Source organism: Rousettus aegyptiacus, unplaced genomic scaffold, assembly GCF_014176215.1.
Source record: "Rousettus aegyptiacus isolate mRouAeg1 unplaced genomic scaffold, mRouAeg1.p scaffold_m13_p_13, whole genome shotgun sequence".
Lineage (NCBI taxonomy): Eukaryota > Metazoa > Chordata > Mammalia > Chiroptera > Pteropodidae > Rousettus > Rousettus aegyptiacus.
In genome coordinates this window covers 28,849,412-28,869,009 of record NW_023416288.1, presented here as the reverse complement: position 1 = coordinate 28,869,009, position 19,598 = coordinate 28,849,412, and the positions used below count along the sequence as shown (strand labels likewise).

The 19,598-nt window shown below is 33.2% G+C and overlaps 1 protein-coding gene across 3 annotated transcripts in view; it reads right to left on the bottom strand.

Moving 5' to 3' along the window:
• The window catches only part of HDAC9 (histone deacetylase 9), an 824,368-nt gene that overhangs the window by 652,913 nt on the left and 151,857 nt on the right, over positions 1-19,598 (bottom strand). The gene's annotated exons all lie outside the window — the stretch shown is intronic.

Genomic DNA, 19,598 nt, shown 5'->3' with positions numbered 1-19,598 from the left:
GACCACGATCCCATATTTGGTAAATGGAGAATCGGAACTGACTACAGATAATTCCGACTACAAAACCAATGTCTAGTACAAAGAGGTTTCTTTGGGAATCCAGATAGTTCACCTGTGGAAGTTTTAAAATTATAGCCATCTTGAAGAAAAAGTTCTTGAAGATCATGAAATAAATGAGATAAAGAATGAGACAAAACATGCTTTTCCCCTCTGAGTTACTGTGGTGGAAGATGAAATAAGAGCTGAGAACTGGAAAAAAAGAATGCAGTTGCATATACAACTGAGGCCATGTTTTCTGAAGCAAAAGTCATAACATACGACCTGAACATGGGAAACGGAAGTGGTTCCAGAGTTTCATGTTTCCCGTAGCCATCATATGCCCAATATTTAATGAGGAAAAAATATATATGTATATATACACCCACATACGTATATAATATATGTGTTTAAATGGACATCTTACATATTATTTGTAAATGCTAAATAAAATTGATAATTATTTTATTGACTTTAAAGGAAAATTTTTCATTAATAAATAATATATGATCATAAAATCAAATAATACAAAAATATGTGAGGACAAAAGTAAAAGCTGCCTCATAATCCTACATTACAAAAATAGCCATTGTTAAAGTGGTGCTTCCAGACTTCCTTCTATTCACGTACAGAAAATCGTTGCTGTACTTAAGAAAATGAAAGTTGGGTAAGTTGGCCAAGTTGTACAGTCAGTCATATTGAGGCAGCATTTGAACAGACATCTATCACACTATTGTTTTTTTCTATCTCCTCATTTTGCCAGGGGTAGAGGGGTGGGTGGAACACTCTACAAATACACGAATGGAGGAAGGTGACTGTTTCGACTTGTCTGATTTTAATACTTTTCTAAAACCCAAAGTATCAGATAGCTGATTCTACCATTTCCTCCTATTTCCCTTTAAGCAATCACTTTAATTTCCCCCAAGCTGAATGTTCCCATCTATGAATAATGATGATAACTTACAAGAGTTCTGAAAAAGCCAATGACTCAGTGACTAAATGGAATTGTATCTTAGTATTTTAAAAATCTCTGTTTTAAAGCAACACAACACACTTGCCATAAAAGTGCAATGCTAACCACTACGATTTTAAATAAAGAATTAAGATACCATTTGGGTCATGTGTACTGACAGCCCATTCTGCAAAGAGGAATGATAATCAGTTTACCAAATAATAGTCAGCTCGTTGTTATACTTTCTGCTGCATAAACTTGGTACTCTACCAAGTTTAAAAATAAATCTCTAACTCACCTTTGATTAACTTTCTCTCATTCTCTCTCTCTCTCTCTCTCTCTCTCTCTCTCTCTCTCTCCTTCCCTCCCCCCTCCCTCCCTCCATCCTTACATTGTTCCTAAGCCCTTCTACGGACTATCTCCTTGACTATAAGAATTAGGACAGCAAGGATCAGAATGGGCTCAAACGGTTTCACGTGTTCCTTATTCCTTTCTAAATGCTGTGCTATAATATTATTCGAACTTTCCAATATTTTTCAGCCTTAGTTCCAAGGATGGGAATCTCTGGTTGTTTGAACAGTCCAGGGTTCCAACTGGTGCTGTTTATGTAGAGATTGGGTTGTACTAGGTGAAGACTATCCCCTGCACCAGGCAGCAAAGAGGAGGGAGTGCCCAGACCCATTCAGTTACAGCCCCATTGTGAAATGCAGTTGCAACATCCTTGTGCCTCCTGGGATACAAAGAGATAAGGTCCTCACCAAGTCACACATAATCCAAAAAAACTGATTTCTCAAAGAAGTTTTCACCAGGTGAAAATCACTCTCCCTCAGTGCAAATATGTGACTTCCCTTTCTGGAAAGGGTCCTGGAACCTTGTGATATCTTGTTTAGAAATAATAATCATGAGGAGCACTCTCATCTAGACCCCTAAAAAGTAAAATGTTTTCATTTCTCTACACGAGGGTGTCTTGGGCACCATTTTGGGATTTCCCTGAGAAATATCCATAATAAATTACCACTCACCAACCAAATAGTCCTTGGAATGTTATTAAACCTTCTAGCCTTTATTTTCTAATTTACAAAATGGGGTTAAAAATGCTCCATTTCATAGAATTACTGCAAACAGTAAATAAGGTCAATTATATGAATGGTCTTCACTCAATTACTAGCCCATTATAAATGGTTAAAAATTGACAATTACAATTACTACAACTAATCACAAACCATATTTAAACTGTCTTCTCTCCATTCTGAGAGGGATATTACAATGACTTTAGGTATGTGTGGTATTTGTGTTCTTTCAATATTTTTTAAGGTGACTGTTGGCTCATTTTGGCCCTCTATCTTAAAGCTTTACTATATAGCTTTTAAAATCTTTTTAAGATTCATAATCCTATTGAATCAGGAATAAAACGTGTACTTAGTTTCAGGCAAACAATTGTTCAACAGAAGCCCCTTCAATTTTTAATTACTCCCTCTTCCCTCTCCAAGTTCACTGTTATTCTCTGACTTTTTAATCTTGAAAGCCCTTCAGGGCACATTATTTATGTTATATTCAATAGGGAGAAAAAGAAGAAAAGGAATTTTTTTCAGGACACTAACTCTAACCTTGAAATGTTATTTTCTGAACATTTGTTCTGCTCACTGAGCAAATTTTAGTCTTCAAGTCAGATGTCTAAATACAGTGCTTGAGCTCTGCTTAAAGGCTAAAAATACAGACTTCTGCACAAGGTGATGGTTACAAAGGAAGGTGTTTAGAATATGGTTCAATAGAAGCTAAGGTAATTGAGCATTAGCTATAGAGTTCAGCCAGAAGGATTTCTCATCTACACTGAAGCTTTGGAGTCACATTTTAGGCTATTATCATTTGAAATACATTTTCCTTGAAAAAAAAAAAAGAGTCAATTAAGTAAGTGGCTTCCTGAAATTCTTCACCAGGTCCTCGATTTTCATCATCTGAAGACTGCAAGTCATGGAAATCTTTGTGAGCCCCACTCTCTTAGAGCACCTATAAAAGCATGCTCCACAAAGTATGCTAAGTCTGAACAGTAAGACTGGCTACAAAGCCCATGCAGTATTTTTCTTCTCTTGAGAAAAAAAAATCTATTAATAGAAGTCAATAAATAGTTATGTTGCTCACTAATACCACATAAAACATGATCATCTTGTAGAAAGTTATTATCCTCCAGGACACATATATCCTGTTGCCTGATCCTGTTTTGGACTCACAGACAAAGCTCTGTTCTTGAATCTCAAACTTAGTCTTCCTCACACACCTTTCCAAAGTAAAATATCAAGGTTGGGATGGAAATAGCAAAATAAAACAAAGATGTGAAGTGAGCAATTCTGACTCTGTTTTCAAATGACATGTGAAGTCCATTTAATTAAAAAAAATTTTTTTTGAGAAATTGAAAATGAACATTGGATGAAGAGAGGAAAACTACGGTACATAATAAAAATTTTGATGTGCTCATAGTGAATATTTGCCTGAATGAGTGAATGAATGGAAGGAGTCCTAATAATATTGAGAAATCTCAATAGGTTATTGAATTATCCCAAACCCTTCTTTAAATATTTATTACAAGTTTCATGAGGCGATCCTGTCTTTTTCAGTACTTTATCTCCAGTGCCTAGAAATACACCCAAAAGAGGTAGTTTCTTAACAAATATTTGTTGAATGAATGAATGCATTTTCATTTTCTTTTTATTTTCTTTTTGATTTTCAGTCATAAAAATGAGTCATTTTTATGGTAATGCAAAATTATTTTCTTAAACCTCTAAGAATCCCCCTTTCTACATCTAGAATTCCCCCCTTTAAACACTAGATGGAGATAAGTAAAAAATGGAGTCATAATTCCTTAATGAAATTTTCATGTAAAAATAATATTTGGCCAATTTACAGATAGTATGTGAATTAAGCCTTTGAGAAAACTGGTTTCCAGGCAACATGTGTCCTTATTAAAATAGATAAAATACAAACATTCCTACATACCCAATATACATTGGACCAATTTTGTTTGCATCATCCTTATCATGAGGTCACCAGGTACAAAAGATCAGAACATAAAAATGTTCCTAATCATTTCATTTGTTTTCATCCCATAATCAGGCCTGCCTACACATTTACTTTTTGGTTAGAACAAGAGTAAAATCGGAGGCATGAAAGCCAAGGGCGCAGGCAGCATGACAAAGTAGCCGACACAGGGACACAAAAGCCTAAAGGGTTTCCAACCAGTCTCTGTTGTTTGTGTCGAGCACATTTAATTAAAAAAAAAAAAAATAGTTTGCTAAATTAAAACCCTTATTTGTAAATACGCTTTCACCGTATATTGAAATTTCTTCCTTTTTTCCCCCTGAAGCTAAGTTTAGTTCTGCTTTATTGTATGGGGAGTTAAATTTTATATGTGCCTGAAACTGAAGTTCGGTATCTTTCAAATTTATTTCTAAAATGACATAAAGTTTACTTTAAAATTTCCAAACATCCACACCCAGGTTATTGAGTTTTCATCTTTGGACTTTCAGAAGAGAACACCTTCTTCCATAGCAGAGGCAGCTCTTGTTATGGGGTTCAATGTTCGTAGAAAAAAATAATCATTTTTCTTTCTTGAATTACCAAACACCTCTTTATACTCTTTCAAAGTGACCTTTTAAAATTGAATGTGAAATGCATAAAAGATCGTCTCTCACCATATGCACATATCCACAATATCCCGGGGCATTACTTCAGCAGGAAAATTCCTGATGGTTTAAAGTCAATTTAAAACAAACAAAAAAAATTGCTTAAGAAATAACTGCGACTTACAGAATTTTAAGTACTTCTCTTTTACCATGTTACATAAAAGGCATATCTAAATTTAGACATATGTAGATAAACATGCTATCCCTGAAAAACCCTAGACCACAGAAGTTCTAGGGAAAAGTCTGTATTATATTAAACATGAGACTCCATTTCCTTGTTTTGAATTATTGGTGCTGCTGTGGCAACAGCACAATAGAGAACTTTGTTGCACTCTCAGCAGAGCTATTTATATTATTTAACCTCTTCCCTGGGAGTTCTTCCTCTACTGAGTTCTTCCACTATTTTAATAAAGCAGTGCATTCAAAGCTTTCTAAAAATCGTTGCTAAATGCGAACAAACAAAAGTTACCTCCAAACTTAGAGCAAACATTCTGTACATGCGACTAATCTCTTGAAGTGCTTTAAGTAACTAAATACCCATTTCACAGATCATGGGATTCTGAAATAAAAAGGTAATTCCCTGCAACAGAAAGAAATGTCATATGATTCCTAAATGCTCTGAAAATTTCTGAAAAGATCCAGAAATGGGAAATAGCTCATTAAGTAATAATTACAATACTTCAAAGGAGAAGAGATTTCTACAAAATCTAAAAAATTTCTACAAAATTTCTACAAAAGATCAAGATGGTATTTCTTCCTGACTGAAGGATGAAGCAAGTACAGTGACACAGACTTGGAAAAGATTAATATTAACTAGTTGCATAAAGGTACACATCCTACAAATTTCTTTAACACTTACCTTCTGGAACAATTAAATTAGCCAAGTAAAGAGATGAATCAGTTTGATCTGAACTGGTAACATGTTAAACTATAACTATAAGCATTCATTTTAATTGATAAATTGGCTGACCATTTAGTTGGATCAAAGGTAGGACCTTTTAATAAAATCTTTCGAACATAGCAACTAAAATTAATTTCAATATTTGGAAACTAACCAAGACAGCTGAAAGAAGCTGTTAGGAAATGAGGAAATGAGGTAGGAAAAATAACCATCAGTGAGTCTTCTCAAATGGCCAAGAAATATTTGGAGCTGGGGGGTAGTGCAGGATAACATTAGAGCCAGGCAGAAACTATAAAAATAGAAAAAAAGGACTATAAATTCTATGTATAAATGAAAATACCAATTTCCAGTTTTATTTGCCATTTCCCTGAACACCTCCTGCTCACTCCTCTATCCCTCTGCTCTTACTCTTCCACCTCTCTGCCTTTCTCCTCAACTTTTTTTGTTGGCAAATTCATATTCACTTATTTAGACTTGGATGAACTGTGTTATCTGTCAGCTTGCTCAGTGTCCCCAACTCAGACAGAACCTGAAACCACTTCTTCAATGCAACAAGCCATCGTCATTCCCACTTCTGTGTGAGTGCTCACATCTTGTCATCATAAAGGTGTTTTTATCTGGTTCTCGCACTAAGCTGGGGCATCCTCTAAAATAGTGTTGACAGAAAACTCATTCATTTATTTTGTATCTCCATTTTTGTTTTTAGGAATTGCACTATGGCTCCTGAATGACTCCTAATAATAGAATCAAAATGAATTTAAAATTAGTAGTGAAAAACTACAACCTGTTTCAAAAAATTACAATTTTCAACATGTTTCAAAATGTAAGTTTGTTCATAAAATGCAAGAAGAAATTTAGAGAATAGAAAAGCGATAAGAACACACACACACACACACACACACACACACACACACACACAAAACAGGAGAAAAAGACAAAGAAGCCATTTTTGTCACTGTCTGACTGCAAGCAAACTTCTACTATTAAAACTTTCTGTAGTGAATATTATAATATTATAAAAGCTAAAATGAATAAGCATTATTTCTAGTTTTATATTTGGATCATGAATAAAAGTAAATTAGACAAGCTGTCATTCCAACTATTCATTATTTTGTTATAACATATAACACCACCCACTTTCAATGGAAGAAGAAAAATCATATATTCGTTCTTCTTAAAATCTATGCCCTCTAGAGGTGCTCTGTCAAGCTGAGAAATGGCATGTCAGGGGACATAATATGCGGCAGCGACAGATGTCCCTATTCAAAATACATGTACAATGATCAATCGCAACTCAGAACAAATTCCTGAAAACTCATGGGCTACATTGAAAAAACAATTACAGAAAGACAGGTTAAAAGAATCTCAAAAAGCAAATATATGCTGAATGCATTACCCAAGAAATTCAAAAGAGTATTTGTAGAACAGGAAAGGACTTTGTGGTTTCCTAAGGTTACATATAAGCATTTAAAATGTATTGTTAGACAAAATATTGTGCAAAGTACACACCTGCTCTTGGGTGAGTCCCTCCTTGCCTTATCCTCCTTTGTTATGAGCTATCTATTCAATATACATGCCTGGCCTATCATTAATTCCATTTCTAGTTTCATAAAGAATGTAATGTTTATCACTCTTAGTACATCTTTGATTTTATTTCGTATGTGTGTAATCATAAATGATACATACCACCATAGCACCGTAAACTTATTTTGAGATTTATCTGATTCTATATATTTTATTATACATATTTATATATATTTAATTTGTGTACATACACATATATACCTAGTTCATTATCAAAGCCACATCATATTCCATTACATGAATATGCCTCAAATTATTTATTTATTTTCCTATTGATGGAGATTTAGTTTGATTCTGTTTTTTCATTATTATGAACAATGCTGAAATAAACACTCCTCTATATATATGTGAGAGTATCTCTATGGGATTACACACACACACACACACACACACACACACACACACACACACCAGTGGAAATGCTGGGTCCTTAGAAGATACATAACTTGACTGTGTATGTATGCATAAATTGCTCTCCTAAGTGGTACTAATTTACACGCCCCATTATTGAGAAATTTCCTACTATTCCATATCTTCACCAACACTTGGTGATGTTGAACTTTTGTCAATCTGATGGGCGTATTACATTATATGATGTTGTAGTTTTAATTTGCATTTCCCTGATCACTATTTTGGCTGTTTAATGGTCATTTGGATTTTATTTTATCAGAATCGACTATTCTTATTTGTCTTTTTTCAACTGGGTTAATTGTCTTTCTCTTTTTTATATCCTGAATGCTAATCCTTTGTCATATTTATGTCACACATAACTTTCCCTGGTCTTTGACTTGTTTCTTTTTCTCTTTCTCTTTCTCTTTCATTGTACAGATTTTAAATTTAATATTCAGAATTGCTATTCATAATTTCCTTTGAGATTAGTGCCTTTGTATTTTGCTTAGGAAATGCTCCCATTCCCCATATCATAAAGATATTCTCCAATTTGCATTTCAATTTAAATCCTTAATTCATCTGAAACTGCTTTTGTACTTTTATAAGGAAGGGATATAATTTCAACTTTTTGTCCCAGTGCCCTTTATTAAATAACTCATACCTTTGATAGTCAACTATTCTTCCTCTGTCATATCTGGTTTCCATGTATAAATCGGTGCTTTCTTGGCAATACAATCTTGTCTATTTAGCTATGCACAATGTAATATTATGGTTTTATAAGAAGTCTAGATATATTATAATGCCATCTTCCCACTTTGTTTTTTTATTCAACGTTGTCTTTTCTTTCCTCAGACCTTAACTTTCCCAGATACATTTGAAAATTAGCTTCTCAAGTTCCATAAAAAAAATCTGTTGGAGTCTTGATTAGAATTCCATTGAATCCATAGCTCAATTTGGGGAGAATTACCAATTTAAAAACATTAAGTACTACAACTTGTGAGAACAGTATCTTTTTTCATTTACTTAAATCTTCTTGAATAACTTTCATTAAAGATCATTTTTAAAAACAGATATTTTGTATCCTTTATTAGATTTAGGTCTAATGTTCCTCTTATTTTTGTTGCTAATATTAGAGATGTCTTCAATTGTATTTTCAAACTATGGAAATACATCTTCTTGACCTTTGTATCCATAGCACAAATATATTTAATATTCTTTATATGCATATTGATCATAAATAAATGAATGACAAACTAATCCCCTTCTTTATAAAATATTGTGACATTTAAATGAGAAATAAAATTACAGAATTTTATTTTATTTTATGATGATAAACTATAAACATACTATTGGCTATTATTTTGTTTTAATATCAAATGAGCTAAGGTTAACATTTGGGCAAGAATTACCCAAGGTTTTGGAGACCAATTTGGAAAGAAATTGTAATAAAGGGAAACAAATGTTGCAGAAAGCTGCATTTCAGACAACGTCAGGAAGAAAAAGCTAAAACTAATAGAGAACAAATTTTATACATTTTTTTTAAAAAAGAAATGACTCATAAAGAGTCTAGAGGTATTTTTTTTGTAGAAAAAAAAATTATCCCATTGACTCCTTGAAGGGGTTTTACTAACACACACACACACACCATATATATATATATATATATATATATATATATATATATATATATATTTAATCTTTATGTTCCCATCGAGAAAGAATTAATATGTTTACAAAGTTAGAGTTTAATCACAAGACTGAAAGGTGTATTACTTCCAGATAAGAAAAGCATCTCTTTAACACTTGGATTTTAAAATAATTTTTTTAAACTGGAAATGTTTGATCCAAATGTGAAAATAATTGTTAGTTTAGGCAAATAAATAAAAAAGTAAACATTTGAAATATCGTTATCCTATAACAATTTACTGTGTCACTAAAATTCACATTTTGAAATTCCATGTAATGCAAATCAGAACTTTTGGCAGTAAAAGAAAAACTGAGCATCTAATACCCTGACATTGGTCAACAAATGTTGTATTACTCTACTTTATTTGAGAATTGTTTATGATACATCTTTTTCTTTCTTTCCAAAGGGATTGGAATTATGTCTTCCACTTTAATTCAGGCATGCACTGATTCATCAAACATTTTTGAAATTCTGTCTATGTGCTGGGCACTTTATTAGATGCTAGAGATACAATGATAAATAAAATGTGCCTGATTTCTGGCCTCATAGAAGCTTGCAGGCTCTTGGAGAAGACAGGCATTAAAGGAAGATTCACCATTTCTATATTAAAGTGCTGTGGCAAGAGAAATACAAGGTACTGAGAGCACTGTTGTGGTTTTATCGAGAGAGTGGACATCATAGAATGTTTATCTTGAGAAAGTGCTGTTCAAACTAAGGCTTAAAGGAAACTTAGAAATTAGGGTGAGAAAAAAAGTGTTCAGGCTGAGGGAAAGGCGCAGGGTGCATGAGGCGCGAGATCACAGCATTTCCAGGATCCAGTTAGTCTATAAAGTGGGATCAAGGAAAGCAACAGGAAACTGGTACCAAATGTTTAATCTTTGACTTCTTACTCAAACATGTGACAGCCTGAAATACACAAACTTTCAGGCCCGACATGATGACGAACAGGCAGAACTGGGAATTCCTAATGTTCTGTGACTATTTATTTCTAAGAATATGTGTATGTACCTCAAAAGTACTTAGGGAGAGAGGATTAATTCACACATAGCGCCTATACAACCTCACTTCAACACACACATCCATACATAGAGTACACATGCAGATATATACTCACATATGCTAATCTCTCTAATAATAGAGAATGTGTAATTCTTTTAAAAATCACACACTGAACACTTGCAACATCTACATAGCCTCCCCTAATTATAGTTTCTGCAAGATTTTACTGTAAGATAATAATAAGGAATAATGGTGAAAGATAACCAATATTACACAGGATGTTTGCAATTCAGACAAACTGCAGAAAAGATTTCTTCTACATTTTAAGTTATTGAAATATATGATAGTTATTAAATCAACTGAGTATTCTTTCCAGGTTAGCATGCCTTTTTATAAGTTTTATACCAAATCAATTTTAATGTTACGTTTGTTCTTGCTAAATAACAATGTTACAATAGAAATTAAATATTATAACTATAGGAAAATTTAGGTAACAATTTCAAAAATAGTAAGTAGAGCTGGTAATTTATTTTTGTCTTTTCATTAAAAAAACAAACAAAATGCCATTTCGAATGACAATAGAAAATCCACTAGACTTAGCTGATTTTCTATTCATTTTTTGGCTTTTCTAAATACCAAAGAAAAAGGGGGTGATTCGCAGGTATGAATAAAATATAATCATGATGTCAGAAGTAACCATGACTAATAATTTAGCATCTTTCCTCCTGTTCTTTTTTTACCTAAAAATTGTATCCATATAAATTCAAAAACAAATCATTCTTTAAATTTATTATCTACATTTTACAAAAATAATATTATTTAAACGATTTGGCAGACCTATTTTATATAAATGTATACTATTCCACAAAAGCAATGCACAATATTAACTTGGTCATTTTCTCCATTAGTAGGCATTTAAATGTTTTTTTTCTGATTTTTTTTGTTCTTCATACATAATGTAGATTTGAGCCTTCCTATCCTATGCCTATTCTCCTGATAATGTGGGAAATCAATGTCAGAGAAGACGATAGTAAAATAAACCACCTTTCTTCTCTAAATCATCTTTTAAAAAATGTATGCAAACATTTATTGAGCTCCAACTCTATGCCAGGCCCTTTGATAAGCACTGAGGTTACAGGGAAGAATGAGAACCAATATCCCTTGCCAGGAGCTCACTGTCTATCACGGCGGTTCTCAGCTGGAACAACATCGCCCCACAGGGGACATCTGGCAATACCTGGAGACATTTCCAGTTGTCACAACATGGGGGAGGGTGCTATTGGTGTTTAATAGGTAGAGCCCAGAGATGCTGCTAAACATCCTACAATGCACAGGAAACCCCACGATAAAGAATTAACCAGCCTCAAAGGTCAATAAAAAAGGTGCTGGCGTTGAGAAACCCTGGTCTAGCCCTTCTGTGTGGTCTGCCCACATCTACCAAACTCGAGCGATCTCCTTATCCCAATGATAACATTTAATAAATTGTAAAGAACAAGTATACCCATAATCTCTGTGAAACTACATATTTAGGTCAACAGAATGGCCCGGTTCCCATACTCACATTTCAAACGCAGTAACTCCAGATACTGCTCAATGAACTCTGGAGACTGGCAAGCGTGGGGATTTACATCTGGGACAAACACTTCAGACTCTATTCAGTGTAGCTTCTATTCTCTTTTAATCCTTTAGATTTTAGGATTTTCTCAGGCAAGGAAATGAAAACAAGGTATTTTTAACTACCTGTTCAATTGCTTAGAAAATTGCCTCTTAAAACATTTAACACCTACTTCTCATTTTTTCCAAAGCCCTAGAGTAGCCAAGTGATAGTAATCACTGGAGTTCCTTAATGAGGAAATGTAATTTTTCAAAGTTTAGACAGCTTGTTTTATTTTTCAAGCTCTTTATGTGTCTATATATATCTATATATTCCATATTCCATATATTCCAAATATATTCCATACATATACTATATATATAATATATAGAGATACATACATACATTTGCAGGACAACTATTTATGAATTTGCTACAAACTCTGCAGCATCACTTTCTTTGAAATTCTAGAAGACTCAATTTTGATCTACATGAGCCATCAAAGGGCAGAAAACTCATCACAGCAATAAAAATCTAAGTAATTATAAGTTCTCCAATTACGAATGCAATATTTATTAGGCAAAAGAGTCCTGATTTTGTGTAATGCTGTATGTAATGAGATTGTACAATTCCTTTAGTCTTCCATTTGTTCAAATAACCATAACGCAGCTGGTGGCAATAAAAGCTACTCAATGGTTTTCTCACTGTCTGAACCTGGAATAAATGGTCCAGCTCTAGAAAAGAAATTGTTCCTTTCAAGTGGTTATCAATTTAGGTAAGAAGTCAAAGCAGCCCATCAGTAAATACCTCATCACATAAAACATCAAATAGCAACCACCCCCCATTACTAAAAACACTGGTTTGGAAAATAAACAAGGGCAAAATGGCTCACTGCTTTTAATCAGTGTAATGAATACCATTAACTCAAACTGCAAACTCCCTATTCACCAGAAGTGAATTATTTAGTTCCAATATCCTTCCAATGGTTTCTTTTTCTCTTTAAACTTTAATTAAAATCAACCACATTTGAAAACTGAGAAGCCTAAGCCTCAGAAAAAAATTTTCAGAAACAATTTTTTTTTTAACTTTGGTTCTGGCAACATCTCTAACATTTGAAAATGCTTCACCTCAGTTCGAAATGCAGTTTGTGTAACTCAAATATCCATAAATAAGAGAGGAATAAAATTCAAGTTTTTCAACAAACTTTTGTGGAGAAAATTCACTGTGTAGAATACTATGGGTATGTGATAAATAAGACATAGTTATCAAAGAAAGTATCAGCTCAAGCAATTTATATATCGATTGTATGTTGTCAATGAAACAGGGAAATTGATAACAATTTTTTTGAAAAGAATTGTGAAGTACACAACATAATTGATATTTTGGAAGAAAGTTTTAAAAGATTTTCTACTGTTCTCTTTTATTGCTGAGTAATCTAACAGGTTTGGTGTTTTTATTAGCTCTATGAAATATCCTCATTCTCATGAAAATATTAATCATCAAGAAATGTATATTTTAAATTACTCCAATATCTGTGAGTAGCACCAACATCAATTAAAAAGGATCTGTGTTTATTCATGGTGCTCAGCATTCTACCAAGTATTAAGAAGAAAAAGAGAATTGGAAATTTACTAGAAAAATGGCTTCAAGGTTCTTCTGTTGTTATTGAGATTTTCATAGTATTTATGTATCTACCTAAGAAACTCTAAATATGTCTAGTTAAGGAAATAAATGACAGAAAAGCCCTTTAAAGAAATACACTGGATATTATGGGAGACACAAGCCCCAGGGCTAAAGAAGTGTTCTCAGACTATCTTTCTGACTTAACTCTAATTTCTCAGTATTTACCAGTCACGAATGCAGCAGAAAACAAAACTATTTGTGAACCGATACAATATTCCTCTTTGGTGGGTATTTTGACTTTTTAAAAAGTAATGTCTGATCTCCAAACTTAAAATTCTGGTAAAGAAAATAGCCTAAGCAGATTGCTCATAAGATATTTACAACAAAATTTTTGTGCTTATAATGATTTATTCTTTGTTCGCCTATTTAAATAATCATGTAGATTATTATAATTGAAAGTGAAACATCATTCAATTGAAAACCCCAATTTGATTTCTCCTTGTTCTGAAGAAAGAACAAGTTTTCTTTTTCTACTTGCAGGATCTATTTTTTCTTCCATCACCTAACCTAGACTGAAATTAAATCAAATGCACCATTTATAATAAAAGTCCTCGCTGCTCTTTGGTAAGCATCAAGGCTCTTAAACACACATGCTCTGACCTTAACAATGCATCATGATGGATACACAGAGATACTTCTGAGCACAATGTTTAAATATCCATAGAGTGAGCAAATGGTTTTCCACTAACAGCACTAAAGTACACAACAAAAAGCAAATAAAAAAGATGTGGCTTATCTAACACCATTTATTGTAGCTAACATTTCTAATGGATATATAATAAAGAACTTATTATATAAATTCACTTATATAAACGATTCTTTCTTACAACTTAAAATTTTCTTTAATTGAAACCTAAATTTAAAGTAAGAGCTTTGAGATGTCAATAAGACAGTAAATTATTCTTCTTCATAAGATCTAAGTAATATAGCAAGCATACATGGGTAAGATTGTCTTAACAGGGATCATCCTTTCTAAAATAGAAATGTGTTAATCCTTCAAAATGAATTCCTGGCCTCTACATCCCTGTCCCTCTTACATAATGAATATATGTATAGTCTTTTTTAGCAAGCTAAAATCTCTCATCCCTAATTTTACTATGGCTAAAAGAAAGTACTTTGCTTGTAAAATAGCATAATAATTTAAAAAAAAAAAAACACTTGTCTACAATTTAAATTAATACATTAATGTTAATATCTGTATGTTTACCCTATTTTGTTCACCCTATTTTGTTCTTCTTTAATCCATTGGTTATTTAGGAGTGTGCTGTTTAACTCCCACATGTTTGCGAATATACCAAATCTCCTTCTGTGTTTAATTTCTAGCTTCATCTATTGTGGTTGGAGAATATACTATGCATTTCGGTCCTTTTAAATGTATTAAAACTTGTGTTATGGCCTAGCATATCCTATCCTAGAGTCTAGTCCTAGAGAACACTCCTAGAAAATAGTCCTTGTGCACTTGAGAAGAACATGTATCCTTATGCTGTTGATTGGAGTGTTTAAAGATGTTTTTAGGTCTAGTAGGTTTACAGTGTTATTAAGGTCTTCTATTTTCTTGTAGATCTCCTATCTAGTTTTTCTATCCATTAGTAAAAGTGAGTGAGGTAGGTGGTGAAGTCTCCAACTATCACAGTTAAATTATTTTTTCTCCCTTTAATTCTGTCAGTTTTTGCATTATATATTTGGGGGCTCTATTATTGGGTACATAAATGTTAATAACTTCTATGTGTTCTTCATAATTGACCCTTTTATCATTATAAAAGTACTTTTTTTTTCTCCAGTAACAATTTGTCTTAAAATCAATTGTGTCTGAAGCTAGGATTGCTACTTCAGCTCTCTTTAGGTTATTGCACATGGTATAATTTTGTCCATCCTTTTACTGTTAACTTATTTGTGTCTTTGAATCTAACATGTGTTTCTTGTATACAGGATATAGATAGATGACATTTCTTAACCATTCTGCAAATATCCGCCTTTTGACTGGGTCATTTAATCCATTTATATTAAATAAATTACTGATAAGATAGGATTTAAGTCCGCCACTTTGTTTCCCATGTCAAGTGTCTTTTGTTCCTCTATTCTTCCATTTCTGCCTTCTTTTGTGTTAGACAGATGGTTTATACTGTGCCACTTTAATTCTATTGCCATTTCTTTTAATACAGTTTTTAATTATTTTCTTAATCTCAGAGTATTAAAATCATCTAAATTTACAATAATTAGTTCAGATTAGTACTAACTAAATTTCAGTATACAAAACTTTTGCTACTATATAGCTTTTTCCCTTCTCACTCCCTTGTGTATTGTCATACAAATTACTGCTTTATATACTCAGACCATTAACATAGTTTTATAGCTATTGCTTTATGAGGTTTTCTTTTAAATCAGGAGTTATAAACAGAACAAAGTTTATACTGTCTCATATTTATCTATGTAGCTCCCTTTATTAGTGTTTTTATTTCTTCATGTGAGTTTGAATTACGGTCTAATAAGCTTTCGTCTCAGCCTAAAAGAAATCCTTTAGTATTTCTTATGGGGTGGGTCTGCTAACAACAGATTCTATCAGTTTTTGTTTATCTTGGAATATTTTAATTTCCCTTTCATTTTGAAAGAGAGTTTTCCTGGACATAAAAGTTTGGATTGATAGTCTTTCAGCACTTTGAATATGTATCCCACTGCCTTCTGGTCTCCATGGTTTCTGAAAAGAAATCAGCTGTCGATCTTACTAAGGGCCCCCAGATTTTGAGTTACTTTACTGTTTTCAAGATTCTCTCTTTGTTTTTCTTCACCGGTTTGACTAGGAGGTATTAAAGTGTGGTTCTCTTTAAGTCTTTCCTACATGGAGTTTTTTTGAGCTTTTTGGATGTGTAGATTAAGGTTTATCATCAAATTTGGGTAGGGATCAGCCATTGTTTCTTGAAATATTTCTCCTTTTTTTGCCCTCTTCTGTCTTTTTGGGACTTCCATTATATGCATATTGGTACACTCGATGTGGTCCCATAGATCTCTAAGGCTCTGTTTACTTTTCTTCAGAACACTTTTTCTGTTCCTCAGACTCAATAATTTCAATTAACCTATCATAAAAGTTCACTAATTTTTTTCTTCTATCAGCTAAAATCTGCTGTTAAGCTGCTTTAGTAAATTTTTTATTTTAGTCATTATACATTTCTAATTCAGAAATTCTATTTGGTCCTTTTTTTATAATGTCCAGCTATTTATTGATATTGTATAATTGGTGAAACATTGCTCTCAAGCTTTCTTCTAGTTCTTTAGACATGGCTTCCTTCAGTTTTGAATATATAAGTTGATTTAATTTTTTTCTCTAGTAAGTCCAATCACTGGGCTTCCTTAGGGAAAGTTTTTTATTTGTTAGTGACTTTTTCCCCTGTCTATGGGCTATACTTTTCTACTTCTTTTTTAATTTTTGCATATCTTGAACTTTTTTGTGGAAAACTAGACATGCTTAATAATATAATGTGGCAATTCTGGAAATCAGATTTCTCTCTCATCCCCAGGGTTTATTGTTTGGACTGTTTGTTGTTTTTGTTGTTGCTGCTGCTACTACTTCTACTCTTGTTTCCTTAGTGACTTTTCTGAATTCTCTGAAGTTTGTATTTTGTTATGTATGGTCACTGAAGTCACTCCTGACTTAGGTTTGTGATCAGCTAATGATTAGACAAAAATCTCCTTAAATGCCTTAAATGAGTATGTCTCCCAGCTTTTGCCAAGGGGCTCTGTGTCCATTCTAGGGTACAAATTCAATGCTCTGGTGGGAAGTTCATATCTCTACCTTAGCCCTCACTTCCTGCTTGTAGCAAGGCTCATGGTCGAGCAGAAGTGAGTGATCAGCATCTTCTCAGGTCTTTCCTGGGTATGTGCACATTTCTAACAAACCCCCTAAAGCAGACCCTGATAAAAATTCTTTTTTTTTTTTCTATAAAGTAAGGCATTGATGTATCCTCAATATGAATTGTTATTAAATGACACGGAACTTAATTTATTCTAGATCTGTCCTTTTCCATTAGCTAATATTTTTATGCCTGTCTCTGAATGACTCATAGTCCTATGATCATCAGAACAAACTTCTCTCTGCATATTTTTATAGATGATTTTAAAAAACAACTTGATCCAAGCATTAAAAGTCAAAACATTACAAAGGTTGCATATTTCAATAAAACCTTGAAGATATTAGTGTCCAGAAAATGCCAAAGTGCTTCTCTCTTCAAATTAAAATTCTAAACGTTTATACGAAGTGTTCCTGAGATCAGCATTTTCTTCTGTAGCATGCTTCTCAACCAGAGGGTTTGTGGTTTTCGCACATTCTCAGCACATTTGGCTTATCTAGAGATAAGCTCATAGAGCTTATATAACCAAAGACTTTGACTTAATTGGCTTCCTGTGAAGTACTAATTGATTTTTTCTAGTACAGCTTTCTCATTCAGAGACCATTATCTTCTCAGTGCTCTCCATGAGGATGAGAAAGAGCACACCAACACATCAAACACACCCAATTCTTTCACTGCAAGTCACCGGAGAGTCTGTACTAGCATATTTCTCAGATCAATCAGTCATCTTTCCATTTTGTCCCCAGATATAGAGAGGTAGGAAGGGGTTAGCCAAATAAGAAAACTATGCACGAAACCAGACATATCAAAATCAATTCACACATTTTAAAAGTTCCACCTGACTGAACTCCTACAAAATGAGAATCTGCTTTTAAGATGAGTCATTTGGATTTCATGTTATGGTGATAAAATTAATGTGTTGATATTTTTCATATGAAAGCCTTTAGTTAATAAATAATATCTGGCTAAAAATCAGCTGACTGATGACCACAGTTAAATACAACAGGTCTTCCTAAAGGATTTTATTAAACCTGGCAACAGGTTTAATTTTCTGAAATAAGTAAATTGATTCTTATGAAATGATAGTTATGGAAAGAGATCATTACAATGCTATTCTATATTCAACTCTTTTGAAAGGAAAAAGTATCATAAATGGGAAAATCTATTAATGAAGTACGAAGTGCAAATTTAAGCACAAAAGCCAAGAAAGGCAAAAGTTAAGGTCTTCAGGTTAACAACCATTTAGCTATGTTAAATTTACTGTGTGTTTAATTAGGCTATTAAATATGTGTTTTAATGTACCACGGGTGAAATGCAGAAGAGTTAATGTTTCTATGAGACTTTAATTTCTATACTTTCTTACTTCCCCATGTTTAAAAATGCAACCTTTGGGCTGATAGAGCACTTTGTACTTAATTGCTTTTATTGGTTTTGTTTTAAAAAGAATAAAGCAACTGACAGTATTTAGTATTATTCATGTTTATATGGTCCTTGTTGGTTACTAATACCTTAGTAAGGAGAATACATTAGAGGATATCTTTGCTGAGGCCAACCTGCTTAACTAGAGATCTTTTTTTTTTTTTCTTTTTGCCAGATTGGGTTAGTAAGCAGAAAATCACTATATTAAAATAAATCAATAAATGATCATTTAGTTGTATTATTTTATTTTTAAAACAAGTAGCTACAATGCATACATAAAATCATTAAAGTATCCCTACTTTACCTAGGCAATAAGAAAAAAAAAATCTAAGAGAGTATAGTCACATGCCGTACAAGGACATTTGATCAATGACTAACAGAATATACAATGGCGGTACCATAAAATTATAATGGATGTAAGCAAAAAGATACTTGAGATGTTGAAATAAAAGGCTGGACCTGATGTTGAATTTGCTGCTAGCTCAGGGTGGTTTAAACAGGTGAGGAGGCTCAGCATGCTGTGTACCTGCCCTGCGCCAGCCTGAGGATGGGCCTGGGAGTTGGTGAGGGAAAAAGAGGAGTGGGTTGGGGCGGAGGAGCATCTGGAAGCCCACCCACACTCACCTGTGTCCACCTCTGCACATGCGCACATGTACACACATACACACATACTCATGCACGAAGCTACTTCCTTTCCCTCTGTTTCGCTTTATCTCTTTCCTCCCAGTCCTGTTCCTCTCTCGAAAGCATGTGCTCTCTTCTTCTCTCTCCTTCCCCTCTCCCGTTTATTATTTCTCATCTCAAGACTTATCTCGCTGCTTTTCTCTGGATCTC